The sequence below is a fragment of the Puma concolor genome, chromosome B2, assembly GCF_028749965.1.
Source record: "Puma concolor isolate L17-30 chromosome B2, mPumCon1.1.hap2, whole genome shotgun sequence".
NCBI lineage: Eukaryota > Metazoa > Chordata > Mammalia > Carnivora > Felidae > Puma > Puma concolor.
In genome coordinates, this window is record NC_141671.1 from 47,927,724 (window position 1) to 47,948,296 (window position 20,573).

Below are 20,573 nucleotides of genomic sequence, written 5' to 3' on the forward strand. Positions count from 1 at the left end.
ATCTAATACAATTATCAACTGTGTCCCTGAAAGCTCATGGGTAGGATTCTTGATGGAGTCTGTTGTGTTACTAGTAGAATCTGCATCCCTTTAAAGCCCTCTGAGAGTCTCATTGGCTGTTCTGCTGCCTCTTTCCACCCACCCCCCCAAGTCATGCAACTCATGATGCAGTATTCTGAATGAAGCAAGAAACAAATGGGCTCTTTGGCAGCACAATGCACAGATAAGGAAACAGGCACCCATTCATATGCTCTTACTTTCCCCCATAGGAGAAATCAGGAGCCAAGAACTCTTTGCACTAGGCTGTGCCACATGGTGGAAGAGGTGATGCAAGTAAAGTCAAATGTTCCTCTTACCCTCTCTAATGCATCCAAACTCACATTTTTTTCTTCCAACAGTGTGCAAGAGTTTCTCCACTAGATGGATGGATGACAAATTGTTATAGTTGAGTGTGGGATATGACTGATGAATCAGCCATATGCTGATGTCATTCTAGAAATTCTCAACTTGGGTTTTAAAAATTAACTCAGCCATATATATTTATGAAATACACCTCAAACACATATATACTGAAAGCTGGAAAATAAAGAAAAAATATTTTAATTAATGAAAACTAGAATCTTATGTTTGTATCAGAAAAAATAGACTTTATATAAAAATATTAGGTAATATTCAATGTCAGTCTATATTGAAAAATGATTCCTCATATTTGCTAAATATCTTTAATGTTTACATTACATATTTCATATATATTTCATATAAATTTCATATATGTATTACAAATACATATATTTCATATACATATATTTCAATTATATTACTTCATATACATATATGTAATACATATATCTTTCATACATATATTTCATACATAAATTTCATATATATTTCACATATATGTATTTCATATATATAGTTCATATATAGTTCATTATATATTTCATATATATGTGTGTATATAGTGTATACAAAATATATACATATGAACTATATATATGAACTATATATACATGAAATACATATATATGCAATACATATATGCCATATATATAAATAAGCAATACATATATGGCATATATATAAATCGCATATATATATGCAATATATACATATGCAATATATATGAAATATATGTGTATTTCATATATAAATAAGTAATGTATATAGATATGCATATATATTGCTTATATATATTGCATATATATTGCAATATATATGCAATATATATTATTTATATACATATTTCATATTTATATGCTATATGCATACAAAATATATATATGAAAAATATGTTATATGAAAAATATCTATATGAAATATAGATATAAATAAGCAATATATATGCTATATATATGTTGTGTATATATATTGGATATATATGCTATTTATATGAAATATACATATGCAATATATATTTATAAATAAGCAACATATATATTGCATATATATATATACACTATATATATACTATATATACAAAAATATATATACGAAACATACAATGATATATATGTTATATCATTGTAACATATGATATATATATAATATATAATATATTATGATATATAATATATATGAAATATATAATACATATATACAAAATATATATGTGAAATATGTAAAAATAAGCAATATATATGCAATGTATATATTACAAAGTATATACACGTTATATATATGAAATATATGTATAAATAAACCATACAGATGCATATACATTACTTATATATATATATACTATATATATAATACATATATAAGAAATACATACATGAAATGTATACATGAAATATATATATGCAATATATATATGCAATATATATAACTTACATATATTTCATATATACATTGCATATATATGTATATGTATATATATTTATGAATATTTATACATGTATATATAAATACATATATATACATTTATATATATTTATTGCCTATATATATTCCATATATATATATTTCAGCCTGACTGGAGGCAAGACACTGGTCCCCCGACTTTCCTGGCCAGGCCTTGTTTCCTTGTGCCTGCAAATGCCTCTGACTATTGTATGGAACCTTCAAAGAAATCGGAGCTTAATTTCATTCTCACCCAGATGAATGCCAGCCTGAGCCTGAGGCTTTGCAAGGCTAACACCAGGGAGGTGGGCGTGCAGGTGAGCCTGCGGATGGACAAGTCTGTATCGCTGGGTTCTCCCACTGTTCTCCCTCTGGGGCAGCACAAGCCACAAGGTACCCCTGCTGGCCTGGGGAGTCTATTCACCAGGGATAGGTTATAGGAGCTTTATCCAGCTGCAGAAGGAGGGGGAAGACCAGGAGAGGAAGGTACTTTGGGGTCCTGCAGAGGACAGCCAGCAGCACCGGAAACCACCAACTCCAAGTTCTGAAGAGTGCAAAAGGGAGTAGCTTTGCCAGTATGAGCTGGGGGGAGGAAGATGCCTCAAGCCCTCAGGAACGGAAGTGCAAGCAGACGGGAAGTCAGTGGAACAGATTTGCTCAGAAAACCCAACTTCCAGTTTTTGGAACCAAAATATGGCTATTTTCACTGCAAAGATTGTAAGACCAGGTGGGAGAGTGCTTATGTGTGGTGCGTTTCTGGAACTAATAAGGTTAATTTCAAACAACTGTGTTGCAAATGCCAAAAGAGTTTTAAGGCTTATCAAGTAGAAGCATTCCAATGTCAGACCTGTTCAAAGTCTCGTTGTTCCTGTCCTCAAAAGAAAAGACACATTGATCTAAGGAGCCTGCATAGATAGGAAAAGTATAACTTGTACAGGACACCCAAACTTTCCTTGTAACTTATGGTACTGCTCCTTTTTTGCAACTTAGCTCTCACCTGGTATTGGAAAATGGACTAGGCTTTTGTACTTTTTGCAGGTTGTTTAACAATTGTACAATGTGAGTAGAGTAACATAAATGCATGTAAAAAGATATATCTATGAAATGCATACATATGAAATATATGATGTAAACATTAAAGTTATATATATATATTTCATATATAAATATTTCTATTTTTCTATTTTATCTATCTGTTGCCAAGATAATTGAGTTATGAAATTTCTACTATTGTTACGTGATTTATGAATAATAAATAGTAAATAGTAATTTATGTAGTTCTAACAATGATTGTCCATTTGGTCTGATTGTAACATAGTGATTATTATGGTAATGTTTTAGTATAAAATTTTCCATCTTTTTATTGTAGCATATTGTTTCCTTAAATTTATGTGTGTCTCTTTCCAGAACATATACTTGAATATTGATTTTCTATTCAGCCTACTAATCCCTACCTTATACTTAAAGTTTTATTCCAATTATATTTAATGTAATTACCTATATGGTTGGATTTAATAATTCCATTTTGCTTTCTATTTCCCTTTGTCTAACTTTTCATCTGTGTTCCTCCATTCTTCCCTTCTTTCAGAATAATCAAATGGTCCCTTGTATTCTGTTTTGATTCATCTTTGGTTTTTAGCAATTCATCTTATTTTATTAGTGCTTGTTCTGGGAATTAAAGTATGCATTTCTAAACTATTATAATTCAGTTAATGTTAACATTGTATTGTTATATGTAAATATTGAAAATCTGAAATAATGTAGCTTACTTATTATTTTCCGTCCTTTATGTTTTCCTTTTATATGCAAGTATACATATTACAGACCCTATAATGCAATGTTAAAGCCTTTTGCTTTAAACATTCATATGCCTTTCGGTGGGAGTTAACATGGCAGAGGAGTAGGGAGACCTTAGGGCTGCTTCGTCCCTCAAACACAACTAGATAAATATCAAATCATTCTGAACACCCAAGAAATAGATCTGAGGACTGAAAGAGCAAAAATGCACAAATAGAGGTGAGGGGCACCTGAGTGGCTCAGGCTGTTAAGTATCCAACTTTAGCTCAGGTAATGATGTTGCTATTCATGAGTTTGAGCTCCTGCTGACAGCTCGGAGCCTGGAGCCTGCTTCAGATTCTGTGTTTCCCTCTCTCTCTCTGCTCCTCCCTCATTTATGCTCACTCTCTCTCAAAAAATAAATAAATAAACTTAAGAAAAAAACAAATAGAGATGAAAAAACCACAGTGGTAGGGTCCCCTCCCTAAGGAAAGAAAAAAAAAAAAAAAACCTTAAGGCAACTTTGCTATTCAAGTACTTGACAACATCCCTTGTGACCTTGTAACATGAGACCACTTAATCAGACTGCATGTTTGTGTGTTACCATATATGGGAGACAAAGAAGTAAAAAATATAATATAAAAAAAAAACTACGTCACGTGGCATTCGGGGCTCAGTTCTTTGGGTAAAAACCCAACTGAATGGTGCCAACAGGAATACAGTTGTTTCCTGGAAAGACAAACCTCGGTGTCATGACTCTCTATGCAAGAATCCTGCTACACCACCACATCATGGAAGGTAGGAGCAGCGGAGAGTTGATGTGAGGGGAAGAAGAGTTGATGGTGCTGCGATGGGAAGGGAGCCCTGATAGTGGAGAGAGGAGAAGAGAGAAAAAAAGAGAAAGAGTAAAAGTGCGTGTGTGGGGAATTTCAGAAGAAAAACTCTTCCCCAAAAACATTGACTGGGAAAAAGAGAGGGGCTGAATATGGCAAGTTTTGATAGCCAGCAGAGCACCAAATCTGAAGTTTCAAAGGTCCATGCCATCATCAGGGTCACACCTGGTAGGCCTACTGGTCCTCCAGTGGGGGTGGAGGATGGGAACACGGGAGTGGGAAGTGTAGACTACAGATCCCTTGGTTCCCACAGGAGCAGAGTTCCCCTGCTTGGAATGCATCTGGGAGAAGGGACACAGCCTGTCCAGGAGCAAAAGACCTGGCAGGCACCACTGAGCTGCTCTGTTCACTAACATAGGAACAGGGATACTGACTGAGGGCAATAAGCCCTGGTGATAGCTTTCTGCTGCACTCTACTATTAATTCTGAAACACTACACAATTGTGCATTCAATTTCTGGGACAAGCCTGCACTGGCCAGAGTGCAGCAAGACCTTCTCCTACAGGATCAGCTTAAGTCCATGCCACATGATCTCTAAAATTGGGAGTTTTGAAACCCAGCCAAGTGCTTGAGATAAAACATAATGGTACTATACTGCAGGCAGGCTCACAGCTCAGACATAGGAGGGTGAAGGCAGGGATCTGGTGGAAGCAGGGGACATAAGGCAGGTGGTTGTTTTCTCTTCTGTGGGGGCTTCCTGAAGAGGGACAAGCGGAGCTCTCTGCTCTGGGGATAACAGAGCAGAATGATGCATTTTCACCCCACTCATCAGCACAAAGGACTTCAGTGAGCAAAACAGTGCCACCAAGTGGAGGCCAGAGCAGCTTACACCAAACCCCACTCTTCTGTGCCCTGCAGGTACATTTCCAATAGGGCAAGTCCACCTGACAATCAGCACAGCAGGCCTCACTCCCAGAAGACTAGCACAAAACACTCACATGCACCAAGTCTACTGACCATAGAGTGCTGCAATGCTTTATTTGTAGGGGAAGTAGGATATAGCTTCCTTTGTTTTCTGGGTTTTTTTACCTTGACAATATGACAAGATGGAGGGATTCACCCCAAAAGAAAGAACAGGAAGAAAGGACAGCCAGGAATTTAATCAATACAGATATAAATAAGATGTCTGAACTATAATTTAAAACAACAATTATAAGGATACCAGCTGCATTAGAAAAAAAAAAGCATAAACAACACTAGAGAATCCCTTACTGCAGAGATAAAAGAGCTAAAAACGAGTCAGGCCAAAATTTAAAATGCTATAACTGACATGCAAATCCAAATGGATGTCAGGACAACGAGGATGAATGAAGCAGAAGAAGGATTTCAGTGATATAGAATAACAAATTATGGAAAACAATTATGCAAAAAGAAGAGGGAAACAAAGGTATTGGACCATGAATATAGATTCAGGGAACTCAACAATTCCTTAGAATGTAATAACATTCATACCATAGTAGTCCCAGAAGATGAAGAGAGACAAAAAGAGGTAGAAGGTTTATTTGAGCAAATTATAGCAGAAAGTTTCACTAGCCTGGGGAAGGAAACAGACATCAAAATCCAAGAAGCACAGAGAACTCCAAATTCAAAAAACACCAGACATCACCAAGACACTTCATAGTCAAATAACAAGATATACATACAAGGAAAGAATCCTGAAAGCAGCAAAGAAAAAAAGTCCATAAGCTACAAGGGAAGACAGATCAGGTTCACAGCAGATCTATTCACAGAAATTTGGCAGGCCAGAAAGGAGTGGCATGATATATTCAGCATGCCAAACAGGATAAAGATGCAACCAAGAATACTTTATCCAACAAGGCTGCCACTCAGAATAGAAGGAGAGATAAAGAGTTGCCCAGATGAACAAAAAATAAAAGAGTTTGTGACCACTAAACAAGCCCAGCAAGAAATATTAAAGGGGACTCCGGGGGGAGGGGAGGTGAGAAAAAACACTAGAAAAAGCAAAAAAAAAAAAAAAAGACTAGGAAGGAACAGAGAACATCACCAGGAATACTAACTTTACAGGTAACACAAAGGCACTAAATTCATATCTATCAGTAATCACTCTAAATATAAATGGGCTAAATGCTCTAATCAAAAGACATAAAGTATCAGAATGAATTAAAAAAAAAGACCTATCTATATGCTGCCTACAAGACACTCATTTTAGACCTAAAGGTACCTGCATATTGAAAGTGAAGGGATGGAGAACTATCTATCATGCTAATGGACGTCAAAAGAGCTACAGTAGCTATACTTCTATCAGACAACCTATATTTTAAAACAAAGACTGTAACAAGAGATGAAAAAGGGCATATTAACATAATTAAGGGGTCTATCCATCAAGAAGATCTACCAATTATAAATATTTATGTCCCCATATTGTCAGCACCCAAATATATAAATGAATTACTAACATGTGTAAAGAAACTCATTGATAAGAAAACAAAAATAGTAGGGGATTTAACACTCCACTTACAATGGACAGCTCATCTAAGCAGAAAATCAACAAGGAAACCATGGCTTTGGATGAAACACTAGACCAAATGGACTTAACAGATATATTCTGAACATTTCACCCTAAGGCAGAAGAATACACATTCTTTTCAAGTGCACATGAAATATTCTCCAGAATAGATCACATACTGGGTCACAAATCAGTTCTCAACAAGTAAAAAAAGACTGAGATCATACCAGCATAACTTCAGACCACAACACTATGATACTTGAGGGAAATCAGAAGAAAAAATTTGGAAAGACCACAAATACATGAAAGTTAAAGAAAATCCTACTAAGGAATGAATGGATTAATCAATAAATTAAAGAAGAAATTAAAAATACATGGAGGCAAATAAAAATGAAAACATGACAGTCCAAAACTGCACTAAAGGCAGTCTTAAGAGGAAAGTATATTGCAATACAGGTCTACATCAAGAAGCAAGAAGAGTCTAAAATAAAAAACCTACCCTTACACCCAAAGGAGCTAGAAAGGAAACAACAAATACAACCTAACGCTAGTTGAAGAAGGGAAATTATAAAGATGAGTAGAAATAAATAATATACAAACAATAACAACAACAACAACAAGAAAAAAAACCAACAATAGAACATCTTGAAGAAAACTAAGACCCAAAACTGATAAACCCCTACCCAGACTTATCAAAAAGAAATGAGAAAGGACCCAAATAAATAAAATCATGAATGAAAGAGAAGAAATCACAACCAACACCATAGTAATACAATTATAAGAGAATATTATGAAAAATTATATGACAACAAACTGGACAATCTGTATGAAATGGAAAAATTCCTTGAAACATACAAACTACCAAAACTGAAACAGAAAGAAATAGAAAATTTAACTAGACCCATAATCAACAAAGAAATTGAATCAATAATCAAAAATCTCCCAAAAACAAAAGTCCAGGACCAGATGGCTCCCCATGGGAATTCTACCAGACATTTAAAGAAGAATTAATACTTATTCCCAAACTGTTTCAAAAAATAGAAATGGAAGGAAAACTTTCAAACTCATTCTATGAGGCCAGAATTACCTCAATTTCAAAAACAGACCAAATTAAAAAAAAAAAAAAAAAAACACAACCATTGAAAAGGAGAATTACAGGCCAACATCCCTGATAAACATGGATGCAAAAATTCTCAACAAAATACTAGCAAATTGAACAACAGTACATTAAAAGAATTATTCACCATGATCAAGTAGGAATTATTGCTGGGTTGCAGGCCTAGTTCAATATTCTCAAATCAATCAATGTGATACCCCACATTAATAAAAGAAAGGATAAGAACCACATGATCCTCTCAATAAATGCAGAAAGCATTTGACAAAACACATCATCCTCTTGATGAAAACCCTCAAGAAAGTAGAGATAGAAGGGACATACCTCAACATCGTAAAGGCCATATATGAAAGACCCACTAAAAACATCAGTGGGGGAATACTGAGAGCTTTCTCCCTAAGGTCAGGAAAACAACAAAGATGTCCACTCTTACCACTATTGTTCAACATACTACTGAAAGTCCTAGCCTCAGCAATCACACAACAAAAAGAAATAAAAGGCACCAAAATCGGCAAGGAAGAAATCAAACTTTCACTTTTTGCATATGACATGATACTCTGTGTGGAAAACCCAAAAGATTCCACCAAAAAATTGCTACAATTAATACATGAACACAGCAAAGTTGCAGAATATAAAATCAATGACAGAAATTGGTTGCTTTTCTATACACCAGTAATTAAGGAGCAGTAAAAGAAATCAAGGAATCTATCCCATCTGCAACCACACCAAAAACAATAAGAAACCTAGTAATAACCCTAATCAAAGAAGTAAAATATCTGTATGCTGTAAAGTATAGAACACTTATGAAAGAAATTGAAGAGGACAAAAATAAATAGAAAAACATTCCATGCTCATGGATAAGAAGAATAAATATGGTTAAAATGTCTATACTACCCAAAGCAACCTATGCATTTAATGCAATCCCTATCAAAATACCATCAGCATTTTTCACAGAGCTATAACAAACAATCCTAAAATTTGTATGGAGCCACAAAAAAACCTAAATATCCAAAGTAATCCTGAAAAAGAAAAGCAAAGCTGGAGGCATCACAATTCCAGACTTCAAACTACACTACAAAGCTGTAGTGGTCAAAAGAGTATGGTACTGGCACAAAAATAGACACATAGATCAATGGAACAAAATAGATTACCCAGAAATGAACCCACAACTATATGATCAACTAATCTTCAACAAAGCTGGAAAGAATATCCAATGGAAGAAAAACAGTCTCTTCGACAAATGGTGTTGGGAAAACTGGACAGCAACATGTAGAAGAATGAAACTGGACCCTTTCTTAAATGAAGTAAGTAAGTAAGACAAATATCACATGATTTCACTCATATGTGGAATTTAAGAAACAAAACAAATGAGCATAGAGAGAAAAAGAGGCAAACAAAGAAACAGATTCTTAACTATAAAGAACAAACTGATGGTTACCAGAGAGGAAGTGGGTAGGGGATGGGTGAAAGGTAATGGGGATTAAGGAGTGTAATTGTCATGGTGAGCACTAGGTAACATATGGAATTATTGAATCACTATACTGTACACCTGAAATGAATATTATACTGTATGTTAACTAACTGGAATTCAAATATAAACGTTCAAAAATATCTATTTCAGATTGCTTGTTAATGTCTTACAGGTTTTTTGTCTCTGTTCATTTTTTTTCAGGTTTTACTAATATTTCAGGTTGGATTCAAGTTCACTGACTCTCTCTTCTGCTAGCTCCAGCTGATTATTAAACCCATTCAGTGAATTTTTCATTAAATCTATTGTACTTTGTAGCTCTAGAATTTTCATTTGGGTCACTATTATAATTTTTACTTATTTGCTGACTTCTACCCATCTGTTCGTTCATTAAGGAAGTTTTCCTATAAACCTTGAACTTATTTATATGCCCGATTTAAATAATTGTAACATCTTAGTTATCTCAGGGTTGGCCTTTATTGACTACTTCATTCTTAGATATGGTTCATATTTTTTTCTCTTTTTTCATATGTCTATAACTTTTGGATGAATAAAGAAGACTACTCTATAGTCTCTGAATAGTGATTTTGATTCTGGTACATTTAACCCAGATAAACTAAAACTCTAAAGCTTTTCTTCTTTATAGTGGGCAACAGTTGACATTTCTGTTCAGTTTTTTGTTTGTTTGTTTGTTTGTTTTTTTAGCTTCTTGATGCTACTTTTTCATGGGCCCCTTGGTGTCTATGTATAATAATATAATTTTTTTTCATTTTGAATTGTGTGTAATTTAAGAGTTAGCTAATTATTTGGGCAGATTTGGGGACTCAGCTTCCCTCTGATCCCCTCTCTTTCAGAATATTTTATTTAAACTTCTTAGTTCTCTAGCCCTTAACTCTATCTTTTGACACCTCAAGCTTATACACTTGTGATTTTCTGAATTTCAAGTTTATTTGTGAATCAGGGTGTTCTCTCAGGCAGAGGTTCACAAAGTCACAAAACTTTCACATTCCAATTACTCTTTCAAGGATAAATTATACAGTTTCTGTTAGCTTCTTATGGCTCTCCAGTGCCCAGAAATAGTTGGGTTTTATCATTGTTATCTCTAGGAAAATTAGAAAGTACCAAGCTACTCTGCCATTATAAGCAGCTGCAACTCCAATATGTTTTTTTTTTCTTTTTTTCCAATGTTTATTTGCATGTGTATTTTTTCCTTAAGTTTGTATATGAATTCCAGTTGGTTAACAGACAGTGTAATATTAGTTTCAGGTGTACAATATAGTGATTCAACACTTCCATACATCACCAGGTGCTCATGGTCACATGTGCCCTCCTTAGTCCCCATCACCTACTTCACCCATCTTCCCACCCACCTCTCCTCTGGTAACCATCAGTTTGTTCTCTATGGTTAAGTGTCTGTTTCTTGGTTTGCCTCTCTCTATCTCTTTTTATTCCCTTTGCTCATTTCTTTTCTCTCAAATTCCAAGTATGTGAAATTCCAATGTTTAAATCTAGAGAAAGTTTCATATAAAAAAAATCAAGATCACAAAATAACCCTTATCTTTTTCTTTCAAAAATTTTGTTAGCCAAGATGCTGTACTTAAATCTTAAATCTATCTTAAATCTCTCAAGTTGTTCTTCTAGTTCTCACAGCTATTTCATGGTCCACCAGTTTCAGTCTTTTTAACATATAGAATTTTCAAAGCATAAAATCATATTTGCTAGCATATAGGAAAATCACATTTATTAATGTCCAATCTGTGACAAGCACTGTACTAAGTATTTTGCACACTATTTCTTTTAACATATGTCTTGTGCCAAAGCCCATGCTTGACTTGAAATACTTAACACTCCAATTTATTTCCTATTGGATGTGAATGATAATAATAATGGTGACAACAATTACTCGTGGATCTGATATCTGCCAAATTGCTGAGACTCCTATCCTTGACACGACAATCACAGTATGGTTCATAAATTCTCATTTGTATTTTTTAATATTTGCCCCTGATGCAACTAGTCTCTTACACCATTTCACCCCCTAATGACTTTAGACACTACTCTCCTGATATTTTTTTTTAACTATATGAACTAACCTTGGAGTGACTTTGGTTTTGGCTACATCGACATCATGCCTTCTGTTTTTATATTTTACAAACACAAAAGCTACTTGCTCTTTGAGAGCATTGTTTCTCCCCAGCGGTGCTGAAGTTATTTTAAATTTCAAACACAATGACTCGCACCATTGATGTTGGTCACTATATGTTTAGGTTGCCTCCGAATGGTTCTGAAGCCAGTCCAACAAGAACGGATTCCAAGGCATCTGCCTCTTCACACTCGTTTCCTTTCTTTTTTTCTATTTTTTTAATATTTATTTATTTTGGAGAGAGAGAGAGAGAGAGAGCACAAGTGGGGGAGGGGCAGAAAGAGAGGTAGACACAGACTCTGAAACAGGCGCCAGGCTCTAAGCTGTCAGCACAGAAACCAATGCAGGGCTTGAATTGACAAACCGCGAGATCATGACCTGAGCTGAAGTCAGATGCGTAACCCACTGAGCCACCAGGTGCCCCTTCACACTTATTTCTGAAGCTAAGTCTCACAGGACTATGTTTAATGGCTATCCGCTAGGCTGTACATATTTATGCCCTAGCTGCTAAGGAAGCAGGGAATGTGTTTCTGACTCCCATCACAAGTGACTTATGAAATTCCCCAGATTCTTAAAGGTACTATTCAGCCAAAAGCCTAGCACATTTTTCCTAGATGGTCGTCAGCATATGGGTGAAAATTGGGCCATGGATTTAAATGCTATGAACCAGGAAAGGTAGATGATATAGCTATTCACCTTACTTATTTCTTTCGTTATCCCTAAAAAAGAATTTGTGTACTGTCCTATTTTTAGGGCAAAACAGAGTCCATAGAAATATGTGGAGAAGACTTAGATATAAAGATAGATTATCAATAGAGTTGCAGCCCATGCAGAAAGCAGGGCAAACGTGTATTTTACAAAAAAGTTTGCTGGCCTCTATATTCCTAAGATCATCCTTATAAAATGAAACAATTTAGGAGTGCCTGGGTGGTTCAGTCGGTTAAGTGTCCAACTTCCGCTCAGGTTTGCGAGTTCTCAGGGTTTGTGAGTTTGAGCCCTGCATTGGGCTCTGTGCTGACAGCTCAGAACCTGGAGTGTGCTTCAGTTTCTGGGTTCCCCTGTCTCTCTGCCTCACCCTGCTTGTGCTGTCTCTCTGTCTTTCAAAACTGAATAAACATTAAAAAAAATTTTTTTAATGAAACAACTTAGAAGACACAGAGAGGGACCTCATTTCTGGAAACACCGGGAGCTAGAAGAGAAATTTTAACGGAGATTTATACTTATATAACTATCGGATATATTTTACATATTATAATATTATCTAATTATTGGCTATATTTTACATATTATAGTATATATTAAATAATTACATATTATTTAATATACATTATATATTATAAATATATTTACATATTATATAATATATTGTTATATATGGTTATGTTATATTATATTATATATTAATGTAGTGTTTAGTGGTAATGCCTCTTTCCTGAATTGTTATTCTCTTCCTCAGACAAGTTTCATGTTTTTACAGAGATTGAGTTTTTCACAAGCAGTATAGAAAGTCTAAACACAAATAGTAACAAGTCACAGAGTGAGAAAAAAACAGCAACAATAAAATTAGCTTATTTTGTGACAAGTTGAAGCAGTGATGTCTCAGATATGCTTGATTAGAGTTGGAGGAATAGGATACTTTTTGCAGAGTTTTAAATTTTATAAATCTTGAAGACAAAGCTGCAGTGAGAATTTGGCACATTTACTTCTGTTACAGACAATAGCAAAAATCCAAGATCTCCAAATAAAGGAATTCCCAACTTTCCCAAGACCCTCCCCTAGAGATTCCTTTAAACAGATTTGTTCTCTAAGAAAAAAAAAAGCATTTATATATAATAGGAGACAAAATCAAAAGCTCCTAGAACTTTTTTTATGATTCTCTTTTAAATCTTTCATAGAGAATTCTGTAAAATAATTAAGAGTCAAAATCTGACATGTAGAGTTTATTTGTTTAATGTTGGTGACTTTTTTAAAAATTATTTTGCTTTGTTTGTGGTGTTTAGATTATTGCAATGAACTCCGAGTTTTGTTATCTCACAGATTTCTTCTTTCAATAGATAGCTCAAATAGTATCTCATGATGGGCCTGGTATATTTCTTCTAGGGGTCTTTGAATCTATAAAACCATATCATCAGATATACCCTTGATCTTTATTCACATCCCATAATGTAACAGATTTCTTACAATACATCCTAAATGTAGAAAATGTATGGTAGATTCAGATCCAAAAATAGGCAAACACTGAAGTGGAAACACAGATTCAGTTAAAATGCAGAGCAGAAGGGCAAGTGAGGAAAGAAGTACAGCCATAGATATTTACTTGGATCTATTCATCTCTCTTAGGAAACATAGAGTAGGGTCCCTGATTCCACGATGTCATCACCATACGAAATGTTCTTCCACTCAGCAATGTCCACGGATCACTAAAGATCACAACATTGCCTAGCAACCCTGCACATTTTCCTGGTATGCTTGATTTTCCACTGTCCAAAGAGACCATTTCAAACTCTTCTGTTGACAGGTCGGCCACACATTTCCCCCTCCCCTGCCCCAGTGGATGGCTTTGTCTCTCTTTTCATTAGAAAAAGAGAAGCACCACAGCTAGTAATCACACACCTAGGAGCCCCATCTGTCTGTCTTTTCATCTGTAACAGTTCTGCTTCCACACCAAAGAGATCAGTGCAGTGCCTGCTCCCCCCCGAAAGGCTCACACATCTTCTCTGATTAGAATTCTATTCCTCTGGCAGGGAGCTTCTATCAATTTCCTTCTTCTATTCTACCATACCAATTTCTATGTCGCTAGTGCATCCTTCTCCATCACTGCATAATACTTACTACCTTAAAGAAAAACAAACAAAAAAATACAAAAAAAAAGTTATTCTTTTCATATCACATTCAGCTTCCCTCTCAATTCTTCAAAATAGCTAGTGAATGAACATGACTGAAAAATACTTTTTATGGCAGATTTACGACCATCTCTGCTGGTTTTCATGCTACCTATTTTGACTCCTTTTCTACCCTTCCCTTCCCTCTGCTTGACATATTAATATTGGGATGTGTCCAAAGCTGTCCCGGGTCTCTTTCTCTTCTCTCTATATATTACCCATCCAAGGAAGCTTATCTATTTCTCTGATTTTAAGTTCTAACTACACATCAATGAACCCTAAATTATTCTCTCTAGCATAAATGTTTCACTATGTTATAATCTTTATAAAACTTCCTATTTCCAGCTTAGAAAGAGAACTATCCTCCATCACCAACAACTAATCTATCCTTCTCAATAAATACTATTGCCTTACATGCAATATTTTAAGCCAGATATGCAGAAATTATTCTTGTTTTGTTTTTTGTTTTGTTTTTTTTTCATGCAACTTAATTGTCCTGTAGGGACCTGGCTAATTGGACTAGACTGTATAAGGGTTCATAGACAGTTTTTGACCAAACTAGCAGCAGGAATTAGCTTAGATAAAAATCAGGCTAATTTATTGGGTCTCTTTTCCAGGCCAGTCCTCCAATATAAACCTTCTCAATACCGCTACCATGACATGATTAAGATTCAATAAATGAGGATTTCAAGGAATATCACATGAAGTGGAGAAAGAAAGTCCATTTGTCCCATCATAGGCTTATTCACTGTAATATCTATTGTTGATACTTCAATATATTAGTGATGCTTCAAATAAAGCTTTATCTAAGAATATGCAGGCCAGATGGCCATGGCCACTCTGCTTATTCTGGAACGTAGAATGAAGGAGAGGGTCTGAGTTCACACCAGAGAATACTGCATGCCACTCATTTTAAAACTCTCCAAATATATCAACACACATATCTCTTTATTTTATTCTATTCACTATTTAATGGGTATTCACTTTGTTTCCAGGTTGTTTGGGGTGTTGTCAGGTGATAGGAGGGGTGGTGGTGTTGCTGCAACAGTGATACATTAAATACAAAATTATAATTTGTTGGTTTGGGTTTTTCTAAGTTCTAAAGTGTGCTTACTTTATGGATGCTTTTCATTCTTTTCTTCAAGTTCAAAATTATAGAGCTGTCAACTCTGATTTATAAGATACAATGTGCATGCAAAGTCTGTATCTATCTCAGAGTAAGGGGATGGAAAACACAATGGAAGTCACAAAGTTTATTTCTGCCCTTGTGTAGCAACAGCTGCTGGATCGAATGTAATTGTGTTTCGGTGTCTCAGTTTTATCACCTCTGTCAAACTTTCACAGGGATAATGTGAACATAAAAAGAATACATAAGTAAAATGTGCCCCCATAAAGATTTGCATTAAGATTGCCATGGGAAAGGGCAACATTTGCTTCCCCATCTTCACTGACTCTAGAAAGCCTAGACCTGGCCTAATTACTCATAACAGGGTTTCTACTTATATTTTAATAATGATACTGAATAAAATTATACATGTGCACACACGCATCGTTGACATAAGCCATTCTAAAACATTTTCTTTAATGAGTGGAAGTTCTAAGAAAGTGACACAATATTATATTTATGGCCAAGGTGTTTTTGATGAACAGAAAATGTATTGTGTGACTAGTTTAGAGACTGAGACTCTCTATTTGTTCTCCATTCATTTCCCTACACAGGGCTCTCAACATAGGCACTGTTGACATTTTGGGCAGGATATATCTCTGTTATTGGAAATTGCCCTGTGCCATATAGAAGATTTAGCACCTTTCTGTCCTCTGCCCACCAGATACCAATAGCACACCTACACCCCCAATTTTCACAACCAAAATCTCTTCAGATACTGCCAAATGTCTTCTGAGGGAGAAGTGTGTGCAAAATCACCCTTGATTGAGAACCACTGTTGTAACAGAATTAGAAATTGCCTTCCTTGGAGATGAGTTTCTTGGGAATTAAGAAATAAATTATGTTTTATTACTATTTTTTTAAATTTTTTTAAATGTTTTTATTTTATTTTTGAGACAGAGAGACAGAGCATGAGCAGGGGAGGGGCAGAGAGAGAGGGAGACACAGAATCCGAAGCAGGCTCCAGGCTCTGAGCTGTCAGCACAGAGCCCAACGCGGGGCTTGAACTCACAGACTGTGATATCATGACCTGAGCCGAAGTCGGATGCTTAACCGACCGAGCCACCCAGGCGACCCTGTTTTATTACTATTTACATGCGCACGATGAGGTTAATTTGGGGGACCTATTTCCAAAGCAGAATGGAGAAGAGAGTGAAAAGCAGAGAATGTAAGTATCAGTCCATATATATGTGTCCTATTCACCATCATATTGAAAAATATATCAAAAACTTTCTGTTGGATATTGATTATGAACTTAGAAAATGCTTAAGATCGGCGCCTGGGGCAAGAAGGAAAGAACTACATGTATTGATTGAAAATCTGTGGTCCAGTATGAATCTGTGGTATTCGTATATTGTTTTTCCATTAAATCCAGTGGGTAAAAACAAGGATTCTGCAGAAGACAAGCCTGAATTTGTTCCATTTTAGTCAATTTGTGGTTGTGCAACGTTGTACATGTTATTTAACCTCTCTTGAGCTACAACTTCCTCCTTGGTACATACGGTTAATAACAGTTTCTACCTTGCAGGATTACTGTGAGATTTAATTGTGGCAGTGCATGAGCAAAGTCACCAAGTCTCGAGATGTAAATAGGCTCAGATGTGAAATAAAGTAAAATAAAGTAGAGCAATTTACAGGTCCTTTAAATGTCACGCCCTTGAAATAAAATTTCAATGATTTCTTCTCCTTATCTATTTTTTTTTGCATACATTGCAGTTCTTCAAGTTTGTTTTTTTTTTTTTTTTTTTTAACTGCAAGAGATTAATGCTGTATTGCAAATTCTGTCAGATTAAAAGTAATAATATCTTTTGGCTTATTTGCACAGTAATAACTACTGAGCTATTCTGAGACCCAGTGTCATCTGTAAAAACAAAAGCCTGAATATTCAACAGTGAATGTATTTTTAATGCACTCTATGCATAATAATAATGGATTATAAACTGACAATATGTCAAAGAAGGGAGAGTAGAAATCTCACCATTCCCTTCCTGATATTGTTTATCTTTGATATCATCATTTTTATATAATTATTAAAAAGCAGAATTTTAAACACTATGTTTCATTTTATGAGTATAATAGTCACTTGAAATGCTCAGTTTTTGTCAATTTTGATATCATAGTGACACAGAAATGAGTGCTGACCTAGTAATTGTACAGATAACTACTTGATTCTTATTTTCTCTGTCTCTAAGAAAGCTAAATTAGATTAGAAAGTAAGTATAATATCATTAAGTTATCTCTTCAGATAGATGATTCTTGGATTACTAATTTTGGTAGGAATTCTAGCAGATGAATTTTGAAGGGATCTAAATCATAGACTATTGAGGGGCAACTGAACAAATTATATGATTCCACACAGTACTTGTTGTATTTCAATGAGAAAAGCCCAATGATAAAATTCCTACTCGAGGGGCGCCTGGGTGGCTCAGTCCGTTAAGCACCAGACTTCGGCTCAAGCTCAGGTCATGATCTCATGGTTCATGAGTACCAGCCCTGTGTTGGGCTCTGTGCTAACAGCTCAGACCCTGGAGCCTGCTTTGAATTCTGTGTCTCCCCCTCTCTCTGCCCTCCCCTGCTCACACTCTGTCTCTCTCTCAAAAGCAAATAAACATTTAAAACAAATTTTTAAATTCTTACTCTAGACTTAAATGTCATTTAGGCTTATACATTTTAATATCAAATGTTAAAGATTTATAAACATTATACATATTAAATATCAATTTATGACCAGATCTACAGAACTACAAACTTTCATTTACATTAGGATAGTATACAATTCCTACAGAATCCTTACAGGAAAAAAAAAATGTGCCTTTATTAAAAAAAAAAGTGCTTGAAAAAGTGAATCACTACATCAGGAAAGTATAGATAATTTTCAAACATTGCATCAACTGCAACCATAGTAGTTAACTATCTTCCACATATAAAGAAATTATTTCATAATGGGAAATGGTTGCTAGACATGTTACAGGGTGTTAACTAAAAGGCTGAGCTTAGACTCCTGTATAATTTCTCCTATCAGTCTGTGAGACCCTTTCAGAAATATCTTCCATTCTATGGCTGGTGCCCTCTCACTGCAAATAAACAAAAGAGTTGGCTCATTCTCCAAGAGAACATTTATAGTGCCTACTTCAGCCCCGGATTCTTGGTGGCTCATTTCTGCACAGACACTGCATCAGGACCTCACTGCCCCCCAAGGCAGCCCTCCTGTACAAACTTCTTTAAAATGGCTCCAGGACTGCCTTAATGCTCGGATCTCTTTAACCACACTGTTTTGTATTCTCCCAAAGAAACTTCCAACCTTGCTCTTAAGCCACTTCCTTGGTAGATAAGTTTAAGTAGTTTTGCACCTTGCTTTGAATGTGAGAATTTTTGACATCTGTTGTGTGGTTCTTGCTATGTGGGGTCTTAGCTGAAATTACACAGTCCCAAATAAGCCTCCTTTTTCAAGGACAATAAAGATTGCATTCATACATACATACATCCAACTTAATTTATTGAAGGTCTGCTACTGTTTGGGATCCAGAGCAGAGGAAGAGGAGTTAGCCATGGTTAAGAAGAGGGATTCTTCCTCCCACCTAATAATAAGAAAAGATGATTACAGATGGAGGTAGTTTGTAAGTTTGGTGACAGTTTAGGCTTACTTTTCACTTCTATCCAAATGTTTTCTCTTCCAACTGCATATGAAATAGGAGATTAAAATATTGTGTACACATGATGAAATCTTGGCAGAAAAGTTTCAGGAAATAGAAACAAAGCTATCATAACAATGTTGATGAAAGATTAAGTGTTCTTCCTTTAACATTGGATGGAATCAAATATATTATAAACTTATAAGCACAATCATTAACCAAGCCTTTTTATTTCTGCAGTACAAAAATAAATTAAATTGGAAAAAATTAAAGGCTACCATTTCCTGTGTTTGCTGAAAAGCCGGCGTACCAGGTGCTATTAATTTATTATCCTCAACAAAGAGCTTTCAGAGAGCAAATTGATTGTTTTAAGATAGGCTCCAATTTTTATTAAAACCCTCTGAGGAACAATTAAGATAAAACATGTGTAATATACAATTGATGTCTTTGTTGTGCATTGTAGAATTAGAACAGGGAGAGCCATTAATTAGCCATCACCATCTACAATGTATAACTCTCTATGCCTTGGTATCCTTTATTTTTGTTTGGCTAAATATGTGAAGAATAAACTTTACTGCATTTCATATGCTGCAGAAAGGAATATTGAATACTGTCAGAGAATCCTGTGGTTATGCAGATGCATGAGATATTCTAGGAAGAAAAAAAAAAACCATTATGTCTCTGGCATGTGAATGACAAAGGGAAAATTGCTTCCTACTTCAAAGGGAAAGATCATAGAACTACAGAATTTAAAACCTTAAGATATCATTATAACCATTTTCTTGTCAGAAAGTGTCTAAGACATCAGATTTTAGGAAAACAATCATTTAGAATTATTCATCTCATAGTGAGGCCTCAAACCCCAACCTCAACAGACAGGTATGACTAAATATTCCAAGGTCTGTTGTGACTCATTCCTTTTTGATAAATCACAGTACCCATTTTTCCTATCTTTCAGAGGCAGAAATGCAGTGGAAAACACAGACATGGGAGCAGAATCCCTGGAATTACATTCTGGCTCTAGAAACTCTCATCTATAAAATCGTGAATTTAACCTTTCTCTTCCTGAGTTCCTTTATAATGTTAAATAAATATAATAATTAATTTATCTCAGAGGGTCCTGAGGATTAAATTGGAATAGTGACTAATGCATAGCAACTGCTTTTTATAAAATTTAACCATTAGTATTAACCA

General features: G+C 35.1%; 1 pseudogene; it reads left to right on the top strand.

Annotated features, from left to right (window-relative positions):
- The window catches only part of LOC112862773 (protein ZAR1-like pseudogene), a 52,281-nt pseudogene extending 49,525 nt beyond the window's left edge, over window positions 1-2,756 (top strand).
- Window positions 2,757-20,573: the final 17,817 nt, after the last annotated feature.